This window comes from Coenobita brevimanus, chromosome 43, assembly GCF_032717465.1.
Source record: "Coenobita brevimanus isolate Jiangsu-jjx chromosome 43, ASM3271746v2, whole genome shotgun sequence".
In the NCBI taxonomy this organism is placed as follows: Eukaryota; Metazoa; Arthropoda; class Malacostraca; order Decapoda; family Coenobitidae; genus Coenobita; species Coenobita brevimanus.
This window is the reverse complement of record NC_136996.1, coordinates 16,874,566-16,891,854: the sequence shown is the minus strand read 5'-3', so window position 1 is coordinate 16,891,854 and position 17,289 is coordinate 16,874,566.

Below are 17,289 nucleotides of genomic sequence, written 5' to 3'. Positions count from 1 at the left end.
TATTTCGCGATCAGGGTCTCTCGTTAGCTTTAGTATTTTCCCTTTGTAATTGTACTACTCGTCTTCTTCAAGAAGTACTTCGCTTATTCTGATGACGTTCTTTGGTGTACTTAAACATTAGCTTTACTCTTTGTCTTAATCCCTGCTTTGATATTTTGGTTTTATTGATCCACTTTGTTGTTTATGTGTTTCTGCTCATCCTTCCTCCCCCCCACTTATTCGTTATTCTTTCTAACTTCCACTATCCGTCTCTCTATCTCGTTCCTTGTCAAGCTACAGATAGGAGAAACAACGGCGTGGAGAGAGAGAGAGAGAGAGAGAGAGAGAGAGAGAGAGAGAGAGAGAGAGAGAGAGCAAAAGTTCGCCGACAGTTTTATCTTAGCACAGTGTACTATTGCTCAAAAAAGTATCCTTACTGACGTGAACGCAGGACTCCACAATGAGTAGTGCGATTCGAACAGTGTCGGTATTCCATATTTTGTAGCCCGTTGTGTCCATAACACGCGTCACTTTAGTAAGGATACTTTTTTGAGCGATAATGCTTGTATAAATTTAACGGGCTAAAAGTGACGTACTGTTCATACTCTGTCAGCGAGTGGAATGGCTCCTTGTATTATGTTTGTGTGTGATGGAGTGGAAATTATGCCAGTGTATGCAAAGATGTAGTTTTACTTTTGTTTTTTCTTGTGTGTGTGTGTGTGTGTGTGTGTGTGTGTGTGTGTGTGTGTGTGTGTGCGTGCGTGCGTGTGTGCGCGCGCGCGCGAGGTTCAGTAAACGGGTGATGTGTGTCTATAGTTATTATACAATATTTTGTGCGACTCAGGCAGCAAGGGGGTATGCAATCCATGTTGGGAGTTTTTCGGATGAGTTCCCAGACAGTTTCTCAGTAGGCGCCTCCTAGGCAGCTCGTACAGCAATGAGTAAAATTTCAACACTATCTTCTCAGCATTACAGTTAAAGGTGTTACATAAACTGTTTTCTTGTGACGGAAATATGAAACATACAACAAATGGTGATGCATGTACAACATGGTAAGCAGGACACAAGATGGCAGATCTCTTGGAGCTTTTGTTCATGGTTGTACATTCGTGCATTTCGTTTTTTTTACGTATATTGTGACTGAAAAAACAAACTCTGTTACATGCTTCACACACTCCTGTGTCCAAAATTACGTTTTTAACGGTTGTCTCCGTCTTTCATGTATTGTAGATAACTGTTCAACGCCGTATTCCTGTCCATAATCTCCAAGCTCTCACACGCCAAATATTCAACTCTGTAATAATCAGATTTTGATTACATGCCGTTCCTTTTGGTAAGGACGCATTTTTACAAAACTCTTTCCGCCTAAGGTAAAGCACTGAAGAGAAAATGCCATACCTAAATGGATGCTTTCTGGGTAAAGACAATATTTATATAATGGTTTCATATCGCAGGTGTAGTAGAGTCCCAGGCCAATGCACGTTACTTCGTGTGGTAGGTGGGAGCGCTCACCATCCACTCACCCGTAGTGCTGTTCTCGAGTGTCTGCCGTTTCCTCTCTTCCATCCTTCTTTCATTCCATCTTCTTCTGTCTGTCGTTCCTTCATTCTTTCCTCGTCCTTCTGCCTACGGGTGACTTTACACTCCCTCTTCTGTCATTCTTTCCTTCATTCATTCCTCTTCCGTCTGCCTGTGGGTGACTCTACACTGAGTGACAAGCCAAACGGTTTCCTGTACACCAGGAAACCATTTATTACACTGGGTGGTAACTATATAACCAAATTATGGCGCATGGAGGTTTAGTGGGTAATTACGGTGCTCCAATCTGATTGAGCCGGTGAAGATTTATATCCAAAGGGTGGTTGGGGTTTATTGCTCACATAATGCCACTCAGGGATGAGTGAGGCAGGTCACTTTCATCTTAAATGTCAGGACCATCTTGCCTAGCACCGGGCTTCAACGCTCCTCATGGTGCAATGTAGGATTGGATGATGATGATGATGATGTTTCATATCAATTCAAGGAGTTATATTATGGGTTTTATTTTTGTCAACGTATCCATTGGATGAAATGAATTCCGATTTTAGCGACCATATAATTGATTTGTATAGTTGTACGCCTGTCAGAGCCGAGGTGATTATATACCGGCAGAAACATCGTTTCATGAATCAAATATTGGTTATTTATTCATTTGTTTATTTATTTACTTCCATTACATTGGTGATTCATAACCATCAAGGTTATTTTCCACAACCCTTATTAGCTGCCATCTTACCGCTGTTATAATAATTCCACCTACCTCAGCCCATGCCACCAACACTCTTATACATACGAGTATTCCAGATGTCGGGATCCCCCTATAATTACCCAGTCATCAGAACGATATATTTGTAGTTTGTCAAGATACAGTCGCACAAGAATTATATTCGCTCTTACCGTCTTACTGTACGTTTTGAAGGAATGGGCGAAAAGTTTGAAATTTGTCTGCATTAGTATCTCATGCATGTTCATGCCTCCTAATACTGTCAATGCAATAGAAAGACGGAACTTTAGACAACACACGAAATAAACTATTTGTTGAGAACGGGTGGCTGTAGAAAACAATTACAAAAGTACTGGATGTAGGAGATTCAGGGACCTTTAGTTTATTTCGGTTAATTACCTGCCTCGTGGCATGGCGTTGTGTGGTGTGGTGAGACTTCTCTATACGAGTATTCGCTAATGTCTTAATTAATGAAAGTATGGATCACCCCAGTGTGTGTGTGTGTGTGTGTGTGTGTGTGTGTGTGTGTGTGTGTGTGTGTGTTTTATGGGTAGGAAGGTGATTTAAATTTTCGCCACTAAAACGACAACAAGAAAACCATTCCCATAACCGTCCAGTATCTTAAATTTCAGTGGGAAGATTAGTTTTTATACCACCTGTGTAATAGACCCAGCCCGTATTCATGAAGACAGTGTGGTTAGGACGACGATTACCACTTTTATCTCGGAAACTACGATACTGAGGTGAGATTCATAAATCTTTCTGTATCCTTAGAATCAGTTCAAAAGTATTCCTAGAACTCATATCCAGCGAATTCTGTTTAGAAAATACTGTACTTGATTGAGGTGATGAAATATGATATGTGGTATCCATGAAGTTAACAAAAACTACATCTTGTACCCATGGTCACTAAGGTTTATGTGGAAAATAAAACAAAAGCTTGGAGCAAAGAAAGTAAGAATGAGGGGCCAAGAAATGCAAGCGTGTGAGATCAGGAAATGCAAGAACGTGAGGCTGAGGAATACATGTGTCGTGCTTAGAGTCAGTGAGAACAAGTACTGCGGTGTTCAGATAAAGTCAACTTCGAATTTATTCAGACGCAGACTGTTTTGTATTGTCCTGAATAAAAATAGAAACGAAGAGAAATTTAACCTCCATATCAAAAATTAATGGTTGTGCACGAGCTGACAAGCTTGGTAGGCGGCCTAGTTTCTGCTCTCTACTCTGCTTCATCAAGAACCGTTTCGTTGGCTTTGGATTTCTCTGCCTATGTTGCCAGACGACTTGTAGAAGGAACTGTTTTTGCTCTTCTTGCCGAGCGAGGGTTGCGTTGAAGTCTTGAATGGATTTGGCCCCTCTCTCTGTTCTCGTCGTTGACCACTAAAATTGACTAGTCCTTTCCCTGTTTTTAGTCTGGATTACCTCTCCACTCTTCTGGGTCTAACTGAAGGAAGTCACTCGGGATACGTGCCGTTTCGAAGAAGGACAGGATCCCTTTGGTGCAGAAGTCAGCCATCATTGCCATGTCCAGTCCCATCTTTTTTTTTAGGAGAATTCTCCTCGCCTTTGTTCGACTACATGGCCAACACCTCTTCTCCTCCACTGACATCCAAGGACTGAAGAGGGCAGATGCAACCCGTTGGACGCTCTGGTACCAGATGTGATGCTGTCAGAACTCTAAAATATATCACAGTACATGATAGCTAGTAACGTATATAATATGTAATCTAGAGGTTAGCTGAAAGTTATGCCTGGGCGAGATGGTTGGAGGAAATGGCGTTTGCATTCTCAGTTAGGATTTTCAAAACGCAGCACAATGTGACCCTTGATCAGAAAGTCCCCAGGCTCGAGAAGGTTCCACACATCCATGTCTTACACGTGACATAACCACTTATATACAGAAGAAATAGGAGAGAAGGAGTTAGAAAAGCAGAGGAGTTAGGAGAAAGAAGGCAGCAGAAGGAGGTCTAGGAGAAAGAGAGGGACGGTGGGAAAGGCAGGAAGGAGCGCGCAAAGTTAGCAAGCATAAACCAGTCTCACCTCAGTACACTCATGTGACACTCAGAATTAATCTTGAGATATTCCCTTCGAAGAAAATAAACTACAAGCAACCCCAGACTCATCTTTATCTTTCTCCTGCCATAGACGACAAGTACAACAAACATTTTCTCCTTTCGTAAAATCCCTACAAATCAACATTGTTATAAGAGCTCAGCTACGACTACGATATATCATATCTACAAGTACGATATATATTCGTGGTGGCAATGAAAGTACGAACCACGTCTACGAGTCTACAGTTGAGTGCACATTATCAAGATTGAAAACAAAAAAATACTACATGTTCGAGCCATGTGACGCCTCACAATTTTATACTGGCAGTGGCTTGACAATATATTGTTACAACCAACCTTCCCATTTCTTCATCAATCTACAATCAGCGAACCAACAAACTACAATTATCTACGACTGCTACGGAACAAGGAAGCGAGACGGTAACCAACATCATACAGCAAGAAACTAAAATTAAACGTTGTACACTATATTACAAGCATATCAAGAAGCCTACAAATCTGTGATCAAGTAACCACAACTACTACAAGCTAAAAAGCAAATCTGTAGGGAAAGTGCTGACTCACATAGTACCCGACGCAACATCTGTGACTCCTTTGTTGAAGGCGTGGTACTTGCTGATGTCCTTCAGCAGTTGGAGGTCATTCACCGTGGCCTTCTCCACTTCAGGAGCTCTGAACCAGTCCATCACGTATAGTAGGCGAAGAAGGCAATATCTCTCAGTCCCCACTCCGACTGACATCTCACGAGATGTCAGTCGGAACTGACCCCGAAAGAGCCAGATCTTCAGCATGCGCAAAAAGTTGGCCATCCAGTGAGCCATATGCATCGTGCCTGTAGATTTAAAGTTCATGCCATTTGGAGGCTCACTGCTAGGGAAGATGAAGACTAGTTCCAGGAACTCGTTGTAGTCATCCCTCATGTATGAATCCTCCTAAGTGGACTGGTCAAATTCCAGCACCTCAGTGACAGGTTCCGAGAATTGATCAAAGACATCTCGCACGAATGGGTCAGTGCTTCTACCTTGGGATGCACCACGGTTAACGAAGGCCCATTTTTTCCTTGAATCATCTGAAGAGCCCAACATCAGGGCCGCTGGAGGTACCAAACATCTTCTTGAAGACGTCCCTGACAAGAACCTCAGACACATGATGGCAACAGGGAAAGTGTAAGAGGTCCCTGTCCGAAGTGGCCTCTAACCTGACACACGTTTCACCCTACTGTCCAGTATTGTTTTCGGTGGTGTCAAAGCTAAGTCTCACGATCCTTCCATCAAGGGACCAATCCTTCAGCATCTTCACGACTACGTTTGCTTCTTCTTTGCCTGTACTGGCTGTGGTCTTCAGAAATCCCAGCAGATGAGAGGTTTCTCCCGGGAAGGGAATATATTTCCTTGATGCCTCCTCTCTTCCTATTTCTCCCATCTTTCCTGTCACTACTTATTGCTTTTCTTTCCGTTACAGGTGGCTTTACATTGAGTGACAAGCCAAATGGTTTCCTGTAAGCCAAGAAACCATTTACAACGCTGGGTGGTAACCATATAACCAAATCATACGTGCTCCCTACGTGTCAAGTGGGTTGGTGGAGGGTTAGTGCCCCTCCCTGTAAAACAAATAACTCAGAGTCAAATGGCCACCCCGTACGGGATTATGGCGTCTGGCAATAGATAGATAGATAGATAGATAGATGCAAGGATTACCCGCCTATCCACCTTCTCATTTCCAGTCAGTGCAGTCAGAAGGCTGGAATTCCAAAGAAAGATGAGCCGCCCAAACTCCGATGTTGTAGTTACTTGCACCATAATCGAAGCAGCTGTCCGGCCTGAAAGTGCTGGAGGACAAAGCCAACTGGGACACATCATGGCTGCGACTAGCAGCAGTTGCTGCAACGATGTATGACGCGCTCCTGTCGCTGGTGTTGGTGTAATTAAGGATTGCTGCCAGGTCAAGGGTGACGATGTTCCTCTCTACACTTCTGCTGGTCGTTGTTGTCATAACCTGAAGGTCAGGATCTTTACATGTTCTCAAAGTCCTTGTCTTTGGTGGTGTGGCATCTCCTTTGTCAGTTGACGTTGTGGAAGATGAATCTTTTAGCTCAGTGACTGTTGCTCTCTCCTTCATTTGGTGCTGTTCCTCTAGCCTCCTTTGAGCATTCCATTGAGATCTTTCCATCACCCGTTCCTCTCGCCATGCTAGGACGAGGTCCACTGACCCTATCGTGGTCTTCTGATCTGTTTCTTGATCTTATATGAAGAGGCGGGGTCTTCTACTATTTTGATCAGACTCGGCCTTGTGGTGCCTGATGCTGAACAGCTTGTCCAATTCTTCTTTTCAGCTTCATTTTGTAATTTGGTTTCTGAACTTTATCCTTTGCTTTTCTTTAGGTTTTCCAATGCTCTTCAGAATCCTTTCGAGGGAGTTGATGACACTTCGTTATTCAGCTGTGTTTCTTGCACAACAGTTCTGGAACTTTTGCATCCCGTCCTCTCCATTTTGTGCAAGCAGAAATACGTTGCCAGCATTTGGCGGTGGCTCAATCGATAGAGAGGTGGCCTGCGGCCGTACTGGACCCAGGTTCAAATCCCTGCTGGGGTAGGGAACAGTTGAAGGATTTGAATTTCATGTAAAGCAGATTTTACCGATCTACCAGAAGACCCGCCGACATGTAAAAATACCTCCACCAATACCAGTACAGCAGACCTGTATGAGAAAGCCCTAGCATGTATTCAATATGGACAGTGAGTGTTAGCGCCGAAGCGGTGACATGTAGAGGTGTATGATATGTAGGAGGACTACTGGGCCTTGGGAGCAGGCTGTGAAGCCTATGCCCAGAGTCGAGCACATAAAAAAAAAAAAAAAAAAATTGCCGAATGTAGGAAGGCGAGCCCTGCTGATGGTCTTACTCAGTGCTCCAACCAAGTACATGATCGCCTTGGAGTTTAAAACTTCCTTCTTCTCGACCTGCTTTTCACCCACTTCTTCCTCGTCCTCCACATCCATTGCAGCACCACCGCCAAGATTACATCCTCCTTCAGCCGTGATTTCCTGAGGAAACAATAAAAAAATGGATTAGGCAAACATTGCACGGTCACTCAAAAGCGAACAGGCTTGGGTGACTTTCTCTGTACCAATTTTTTTCACCATCTGCGTTGCACCCATCAGGGGGTGGAAGTGAACCAGATGTACTTCTTGTGCATTGTGGGACCAAAAATAACGAGTACGATCAGTGCGAGTATCAATAGGGCATCGTCACACAGGGACAAGGACTTCGTACTGGACAGAGATTAAGAAAATTGATCTCTTGCGCGACCCCTAAACACCCTTGAAACACCATCAAACTTTCCCATGAGCTTTGATACATAGAATTAAAACTGAGTCTGCAATGTGGTTTCATACATCTTGAAAATTCACCCTGTACGGCTCTGAGCACCCTGATGACTACCTTCAGTCTCATGGCCAGTGAGGCTTATGTGAAAAACTAAGGCAATCATCTGAGATGAAAGTATGTAATATGTAATTTCCCCGGCTATAAAGTTCCCCATTCCAGGAGATTACTGTGCCGATGGAACTCTAGGCATCACCACTGATTTCTTAACTTTTCACCACCACGACGTCTTGCGTAATATATACCTGCAACCATCAAGAAAGCTTATTCCCCTTGTGTAGAGGTTATAAGCAGTTACTTTGATACTTCTGACATCTATATCGTTTGTCTTTCATTCAGAATGTTTATCCAGATAAACCAATGTTACGTATAGTGTTCTTTCACAGCCAAGGTACGCCTTTGGAAGAGGATAAAAAATATTGGTAAATTCTGTCCTGTTGTGTTGTTCCTGCGAAACCAAAGTAAGGTCACGAGAGATTCAATCATTAGGTTGCGACTCCGTGCCCTGGAAACTTGTTTCACAGCTATCATATTCTCACCGAAATGTTTGTAATTGAGATTCTTCTTTTATTACCTAATGCTTGTATATTTGTGGAAGGGAACAGTATATTTAAGAGAATTTTGTTCGCTCAACTGCAGTTTTCTGCCTGTTTTACCTTTCTTGTACGTACAGTTTATCTTAATTTCACAGCTGATTTATTATACACGTCCTTTATAATATAAAAGAAATCTGATTTTCCTCCCTCAAGTGTCTCAATTTTCTCATATATTGCTATAACTATTCTGCATCTTGATATTTATTACATTAAAACAGAATGGATTCATCTTAAGAAAATACTAGTATCCGAAGGTTCCAAAATTTTTACATGATAGTTTGAAAAAACTTGCCAATAAAAAAAAAAAAAAACATGATAATCTGAGGTGTGTGATGGACGCAAGAGCATATACAGGTTGAGGGAGTGGACTTTCTGACCACCACTTGGTGGTGGTGAGGGTCAAGGTTCGAATGAAATGGAGGAAGAGGAGAGGGGAAGGACATGAAAAAGTAGTTTATACAAGGAAAGTGGAAAGATTACAAGAGGAGGGAAAAAAGGCAGAATAAAAGAGAGAAGTGGAGGAGCGATTGGGTAAATATGGACCGGAGCAGACAGGGGGATGTGGATGATGTGTGCACGGTATTCATAGAAGAAATCTGTGCACCATGTGAGGTGGTTTGTGAGGTGAAGAGAAGACGGAAGGGGATGCAAGGAACAGCATTGTGGAATGAAGAGGTGAGACAGGCTGTGGCACAAAAGAAGAAAGCATATAGCGAGTGGATGAGAAACAGGGGTGTGGATGAAGTTGAGACAAAAGAGAGTTATATGTAGAAAGGAAGAGGTGAAAAGATCAGTAAGAGAGAGTAAGAAGGAAATGGATGAGGAGTGTGGGAGGAATTTGATGTAAAGTGGAGGGAAAGTAAGAAAATGTTCTGAAAATAGGGAAAGAGAGTGAGGCAGGGTGTCAAAGAAGTTGAAAGATAAAAATGGTAGTTTACAAGTGGAGTCGGGAGAAAAAGTGAGCAGATGGAGAGGACACTTAAGGAATTGCTGAACATAGGGAATGAAAGTAATGCTAGTGTAAGTGGTTGGTGAATGGTTGTGAGACGGAGGGATGTTTGAGGAGAGGAAGAAATCAGCAGGATGGAAATTGTGGATGCAATGAAGAAAATCAATATAGGGAAAGCCCCAGGAAGTGCTGGAGTGTGTGGTGAAATACTGAAGCATATGGGAGAGATAGTAGTAGAATAGATGTGGATGATGTGCGGTTTGGCCTGGGAGGAAAATAGAGTCCCGGAGGATTGGAAGTCAGGTATAAGTAATCTGCTGTACAAAGGAAAGGGGGAAAAAGAAGTGTGTGGTAATCATACGGGCATTTGTCTTCTTAGTGTAATAAGAAAAGTATATGGTATGATACTTATTGACAGAGTTAGGGAAATAACAGGGGAAATAGTCATAGAAGAACAGGGAGGTTTTAGGAAGGGATGAGGTTGTGTAGATCAGAATTCATTCTTAGGTCTATTGTGGAAAAGCTTTCTAGAGGAGGGAAAGAAGTTGTATGCGGCCTTCATGGATTTGGAGAAAGCATATGACAGGGTGGATAGACAGGGATTGTGGAAAGTATTAAGAATATATGGAGTAAATGGGAAGTAGCTAAATGCCCTGAAGAGTATGTATGATGGTGCTAAGGTTGCAGTGCTTGTGGATAGTGAACTGAGTGACTTTTTCTGTTGGAAGGTTGGATTGAAACAGGGATGTGTCATGTCTCCATGATTGTTCAATCTGTATATAGATGGAATTGTAAAAGAGATACAAGGTAGGGCAGTGGATGTTGGAGTGACTCTAATGAGAGAGGGCAGTGTTTGGAAATCCCCTGAACTGATTTTTGCAGATGATACTGTGTTGTTAAGTGAAGACAAAGCGGAGCTGTAAGGCTTTGTGGATGAGTTTGGGAGAGTGAGTAAGAAACGGAATCTAAAGGTGAATGTGGGGAAGAGTAAAGTTATGGTTTTCGAGAGAAATGAATGTACAGTGAGGCTGTATGAGGAGGATAATGGAAAATGTGAGTTCATTCACGTACTTGGGTAGTGTGATGAGTAAGGATGGAAGTTTAGAGGGTGAAGTGCTTGAAAGGGCACAAGGGAGAAAGGCTGCTGGTTCCTTGAAAACGGCGATAAAAAACAGGGAAGTGAGCCTGGAAGTGGAAAAGTTACTTCATGACAGTATTGTGATACCAACTCTAACGTATGGAAGTGAAGCTTGGAGCTTGTTGGAGGGACATAAGAGTGAGTGCAGTGGAAATTAGTTATTCGAGAGGTGCATGTGGAGTTACATGAAGAGACAGACTGACAAACGAGGAAGTGAAAGAGCGTTGTGGTGTGGATGTGGATGTGGATGTGATAGGAAATGTCAGGAGAAACACAATGGGGTGGTTTGGCCATGTGGAGAGGATTTAGAACGAGAGACTGACGAAGAGAGTGTATGTGGGTGAGGTGGGGGCTGGAAGAGGCAGGGGGATGCCAAGGATGAAATGGAGGGATGGAGTGGAGAGGTATATCAGAGAGGGGGGGGGGGTGAGCTGGGAGCAGTGCAGTGAAATGGCGGGGAACAGAGCGACATGGAGGAGGTTTATTTGTGGCCATCCATCACGGGATTAAGGCGTCTGGCAATAGACAGATATATAGAATGTGAAAAAACACAATTATGGGGCTTATGTTGCCGGGTAACTGGCTGGCAATGAAAGACCCCCCCAGAACATTCATGCAGACCACAACTCAAAATGGGTGCTTTGCAAACCCACCTTCCTTCTTGAGTTCTTGGTGGAACAGTGTCGGGTATCCGCGTGGACCCTGTCAATAGGTCTCATGCTCTGTCTGGGAATCAAACCCAGTTATATCGGTGTTGTTTTAGTCTTTTGCACTGAGTATATATATCTGTGTTTGTGTGTAATGTTATTCAACTAATGTTGGAGTAATATTTGGATGGAAGTTTACATTGTTTTAAAGCTGAATGTTTTTATCCTTGGCACAGACACTGTGGTGAGAGTATACCTCAATGTTTACAATTATTTACAAGCAACTACTGATACTTGTAATCAGCTGATGGGGATAATTTTAATAGGATGAGTGGAAATGCACACTTTCGAATGTTGACGCCTTGGTTCATATCATCACTGCACTGCCTGTCTGAAGTTTTCTCAGGTTTCGTATAGATGTATCGTTAATCTATGTAATTTTCAACATACATATTTTTTTCTCCTTCATAAGGAGACACGATATCTGGGTTAGTTTAATACTTATTATATAAAATAATAATATTGTTTTCCTTTGAGATTTGATTATATACATTTGTAAGGATCATGGTCATACATATTTTAACCCATTCAGGACGGTGATGTCTGGTTACTTCTCGGATAGTAGTCACTCTTGTATCCTCCTTGTCTCTGTCCAGCTGTACTGTACACTAGAAAACAAAAATTTTCATTTAAAATTAAAAGTCGGAATGGCAAAAGTGCACAGATACGAGACGAAAAAAGACCAGAAGCAAGAGAGAATTCAGGATGGGAGGAGATTTGGAGACCTTTACCCATTACTACATTCCACCAGCTACAAGTTTGTGGCTAAAGTGTGGAATGTAGTAATGGGTATAGGTCTCCAAATCTCCTCCCATCCTGAATGCTCTCTTGTTTCTGTGCTTTTTTCATCTCTTATCTGTGCACTTTTGCCACTCCTACTGTTAACAATCGTTTTAAAAGAAGATTTTGATTTTCTAGTCGATGATCTTTTTGTGGAAGTATAATTCTGCATACAGCAATTATTAGATTTGGATTGTTACATGCATTGCATACTGAATGACTTTGCGACTCCTACGAAGGTTAGCAAAACTCTGCGAGTGGTTTTGCACATTAATAGTGAAGATCATTTAGTTCATAAGCTTAGAATTAGGCATTGCGACCGCTTTCGCTCAAATGCTCCTATACCCTATAGTACAGGACGCCATTGTGAACCAGCACCATTCCTACTTACGGAGTTCTACGACACTCTGTGATATTTCACTTAATCCGTTGAACTCGGGGATATATACATTTTCTAAATTCTTGGCAGCTCCTCATTATATTATTCAGCTTAAGATAGGCTCTTCGAAATGGAGGGGTTAGATATAGACCTAATATACTCTGTTGGTAATAAAAACCTCTCCAGTGTTAAATATAATCTCCTTGTAGGTACCTTCAAAAATAATCAAAAAGGGACGTCAGTCGGAATAAAATAGCTACCCTGCTGAATATACTGCACTCACATATTTTATGTGAAATATCATATACCATTGTGATAATTCTATTTAGAGTTTTCCCGTAGAACAATTGGCCTTCTTGGTTTATCAGCTTTCTCTTCTTTGCCATTGTTCGATAGTTATTATGTATAGATATGTGAGTAAAAATAATAATATCAAACTTTCGAATTACAATAGAAAAATAACTACTATAGTAAAATTTAGTCTTAGCTTTTAGTATTTTCATTATCTTGGTTCGTATTTTAAACCAACCTTAACCAAGTTTACTGGAAAAAAAAGGGAAAACAAGTCTACATAACATTTAACAGTTGTCACAGTTTTGTTTGTGTTTGGTCAGTTTCGTATGCACCTTAATTTCATTCTAATGTACACCCACCAACAAAAGTACTGTTGCCCCACTGAGGGCGTCGTGAAGCTTGGGGTTCGCAGTCCGTGAATCGAATCACCAGACGACACATTGTCCCGCCGACATGTGGCAGCTCCGTATGGGCAAACTGTGAAGGGGTGGGGCGGAGTCTGGGGTGGGTTTTGTGGCATTGGGGTGGGATAGCCTACCGTATGACGATGTTTGGTAATAACCTTTGATAAAATGGTGATATTGTTGTTCATATGGGCATTAACCTTTGTATTAATTATCAGCCTTACTACTAATGATTCAATGTTAGAAACATATTAGCATTATTCTGGTTCATATATGTGTTAGCCAGTGAAAACGACATTACCCAAGTAACCGTGGCTACGTAATGTAACCCGATAATTGACGAGAACTTTTTATGTCTGCAGAGGTTACAGTTTTACAGGGGGTAACAAGGAGTGGGTGTTGACCAGAAGGGCAGATTAAAGGGAAGTATTCGTTACTGTGGTCGCGTGGCGTTATTCGTATCCATAATTGTATACAAGCATATTACTACCTGTTGTATTACTGTTGCTAAGTTGATAAAATTATACGGACGACATGACAATGCTAGTGACTGTAACATATAATAAAGTGTGCTGGAAAAATGCCGTCGGTAAGATTATCATGATAATTCTATGGTTATCGTAGCTATTGAGTCATATCAATAATCCAACAAGCTGTAAGATATGTTATCATAATCCTGTTATCGCGATCAGCCACAGAGATCAAGGACATTGTTAACCTTATAACCACATACTATATTCTGCACGCTGTATTGCATAAGCTTGTCACAGCTTCTCCATTGGTAAATATCCCTTAAATGTTTCCCTGCTCACACCAAACCCCAACATGTATTCCCAAACGACCAATAAGCATGGAATATTACAAATCATCACAGTTTTGTTTATTCCCGTGAAATAACACAGATTATTAGTATGTTTCATTATTTACCACATGTTTCATTATGCTGAATTATAAACATAGATACAGACATCATATATCTGCACTGTATAGAAAGTGAAAACCTCTGTAGATACCGACGAACATACACTACTGTATGTCGTGATTTATTTCAACCAACGTAACTCTCTCTCTCTCTCTCTCTCTCTCATTCACGCACATTGTTTATGTCTCGTATGATAAACTGACAGTATACCATACATCACACATCAACGGTAACGGCAGTTCTACCATTTGTGCCCTGATGCTCGGTACACTGTTGCTGTAGTTGGTAGTTGGCTCTCTCTCCTTATTGTCTCAATGCCCCCGACATTACAGTGTTTGCCACCGCACCACCAGTCTGAGTCATGCTGCGCCTCTTTTATATTGGTTTCTGAACACACGCTAATGTGAATAATGAGCACTGACGTCTTTGACAGGTTTTGTGAAATAATAATACATAGCTTCCATTTGCAGCTAAGATATTTGTAAAAATGACAGAACAAACAATGTATCCTATTACCATTTTATCGGTATAGTATTCCAATATATGTGTAAATAAAATTATTTTTTGGTTACAGATTAAATTTGGGATAATGAATGCAGCCTTACAAAGCAAAGTCAGTCATTATCAAAATAATAATATTAATTTACACATCTGATACATTTCTCCAAATGCATTAAAAATAATGTTGTCTGTAACACACACAAAACACAAAATTAATATCAAGCACTGAATACTGTAAACTAAAAGAAAAAATCTTTACCATGGACGAGGTTATTCCTTGCAATGAATAGCATAGTTTATTTATACAGTACAGAATAAAATGCCCTACGTTAAACAGTATTTACGTGCATCTCCCACACTATAAATCCAGTAATCAAACTGATATCAGTAGCGTGGCCAACCACCGTGTCTGTCAACCACCTCGTTGATGCGATTTGGCATAGATTCCACCAGACGTTAGCAAATGCTGGGCCTCCAACGTATCGATTCCCAAACGTTCGTTACAGTTTGGTGCTTGGCACTGCAGTCCCTAACTGCCCCAAATTCCATCTCTTCCTTCATAATCCCCCATAGATTTTCTATTGGGTTTATGTCGCACCCCTTACTTGGCCAGTCTATTAAAATTATATCAAGATGCTCTGTGAACCACTCATTGACAATATGGGCAGTATGAATGGGGCTTCTGTCTTGGACAAACGTGATGGGATCTGGGTCAGGAATGGCCATTGTTCTAACCGTTGGCAACATGATGTCCTCCAACACACTAATGTAGTCTCTGGCAGTGAATCTTCCGTCCAGGTCAAGTAATTCCCCTGGCCCGTAAGCCCACATCCAACCCCAGTAGTTTTTACCCACTCTTTCACTCTTGGTTCTCTCTTGGATATTCTCAGCATCATACTTCGTGCCGATTCGTCGCCAGCAGTGCCTTGCTCTTGCCTCCACTGAGGTGAAATACGATTCATCACTAAAAATAACTATTCCAGAAATTTACATCCACACCAAGGTATTGCAGGGCAAAGCCAAGGCGGGTTTCTCGGTGGTTTTCGTTTAATACTTCTTTACATGCGGGGACATGACAGTTGATGGAATTCTCACGCAGTCGTCGTCTCGTAGTCTGAGGAGTGCACTGGATCTGTAGATCACGAGTTATGCTGACAGCCTTTTTCTTGGAGTTAGTCCGACTAGCTGCTACTATTTGCGCATCCTGCTGGGGTGTTGTGACCCATGGGCGACCTCTCCTTGGTTTGTTAGCAAGCGACCGTTCTTCTTGCCACCGTGAGATCCACCTCTGAACTGTTCGTACTGACACGCCAACGTCATCAGCAATGTCCCTATAGTAGCCGCAGCGAGAAATGAACGCTGTGGTGGGGCAGCCGGTCATCCGGGGATTCCCCCACTGTAGCCATATCTACATGTCACTGACCATAGAGGTAGGATGTCACCGACCACCGGCCACCGCTGCAGCCCCGCTCCATGATCCTTACCCTGTGTCTCTGCCTTTCTCTTTCTCTCTCAGTTTCTATATAAACTGCTGTATTTCCGAAACTAATTATGAAATTATTATGACTTTTGTTCCACACCACCACTGAGGTAAAAATCAAGGAGAGTTTTCTGTATAAAGGTTCCCCCCCCCTTGTCTGAGGGCAGGTCAGTTCTGGCGAGTGTATAATTATAGGTCAGGCGGAGGTATCGGCAAGGCCGCACTCCCCCGCTCATATGCCACATTTAGGAGGGGGGGGAAACCTTTATACAGAAAACTCTCCTTGATTTTTACCTCAAAGGTGGTGTGGAACAAAAGTCATAATAATTTCATAATTAGTTTCGGAAATACACCAGTTTATATAAAAACCGAGAGAGAAAGAGAAAGCCAGAGACACAGGGTAAGGATCATGGAGCGAGACTGCAGCGATGGTATTCGGTGACATGTGGATATGGCTTCGGTGGGGGAATCCCCGGATGACCGGCTGCCCCACCACAGCGTTCATTTCTCGCTGCGGCTACTATAGTTGACGAACCTCTTTCCCACTGACCAATGATTCTGCCTCTTTGGGTTATGAGCTCCACAGAATTATCCTTTGTTGCGGCTGCCATATCTATAAAAACAACCATATATATATTGTAGAGTGAGAGAAACACAAAGATATATTCCTAACATATGTTTTTTATACAGTATATTGTCAGACGCCCTACCCCTCGCCAGGTGGCTTCTAAGGACTCCCAGTTTGATTCAGCAATACCCTCTCCTCTCAGTTCATCTGTTCTCATTCACGTTTAGGCCTATATTCCTCTACTCCATCAGTCCACTTTTTCACGTTTTCCCTCATCTGCCTCAATCCATTTGATTCGCATTGTATTTCTCTTCTATATTCTGTCACGCTCCATACACTGCATATTTGATCAAACTATCCCAGGGAATTGTGCTTCACTCATTTGGAAAGATTTCCTTATCTTACTGGGTATTACCACCACGACGATATAGCAAAGCGATCAATGTTCCCTGATAAACTGTAACTCCACACAGCTATTATTTACATATTCTCTCTCTCTCTCTCTCTGTAAAAATATGTTTTCTACATTGAAAAATGTATAATGTTTACACACACACACACACACACACACACACACACACACACAGGTAGGGAGAAAGGGAGGCATTATATACAATATTATACAGTATATGGATTGTTTTGCGAAATTCGATGGATATGATAGATATAATTCAGAGATAGTCATACATGAATATAATTTTAAAGCACTGAACGAACAGATTTATTCTGTATGTGTCACCTATCACTCCTTGTGAACGCTTGCGTCAGTACAGATAGTCACAAACGAAAAGTCAAGACCGTAATGATGCAGAGTCTCCTGGCTTACCTAACGGAAACCTCCGCACTTAGTGTTGGGAAGGTGTATGAATCCT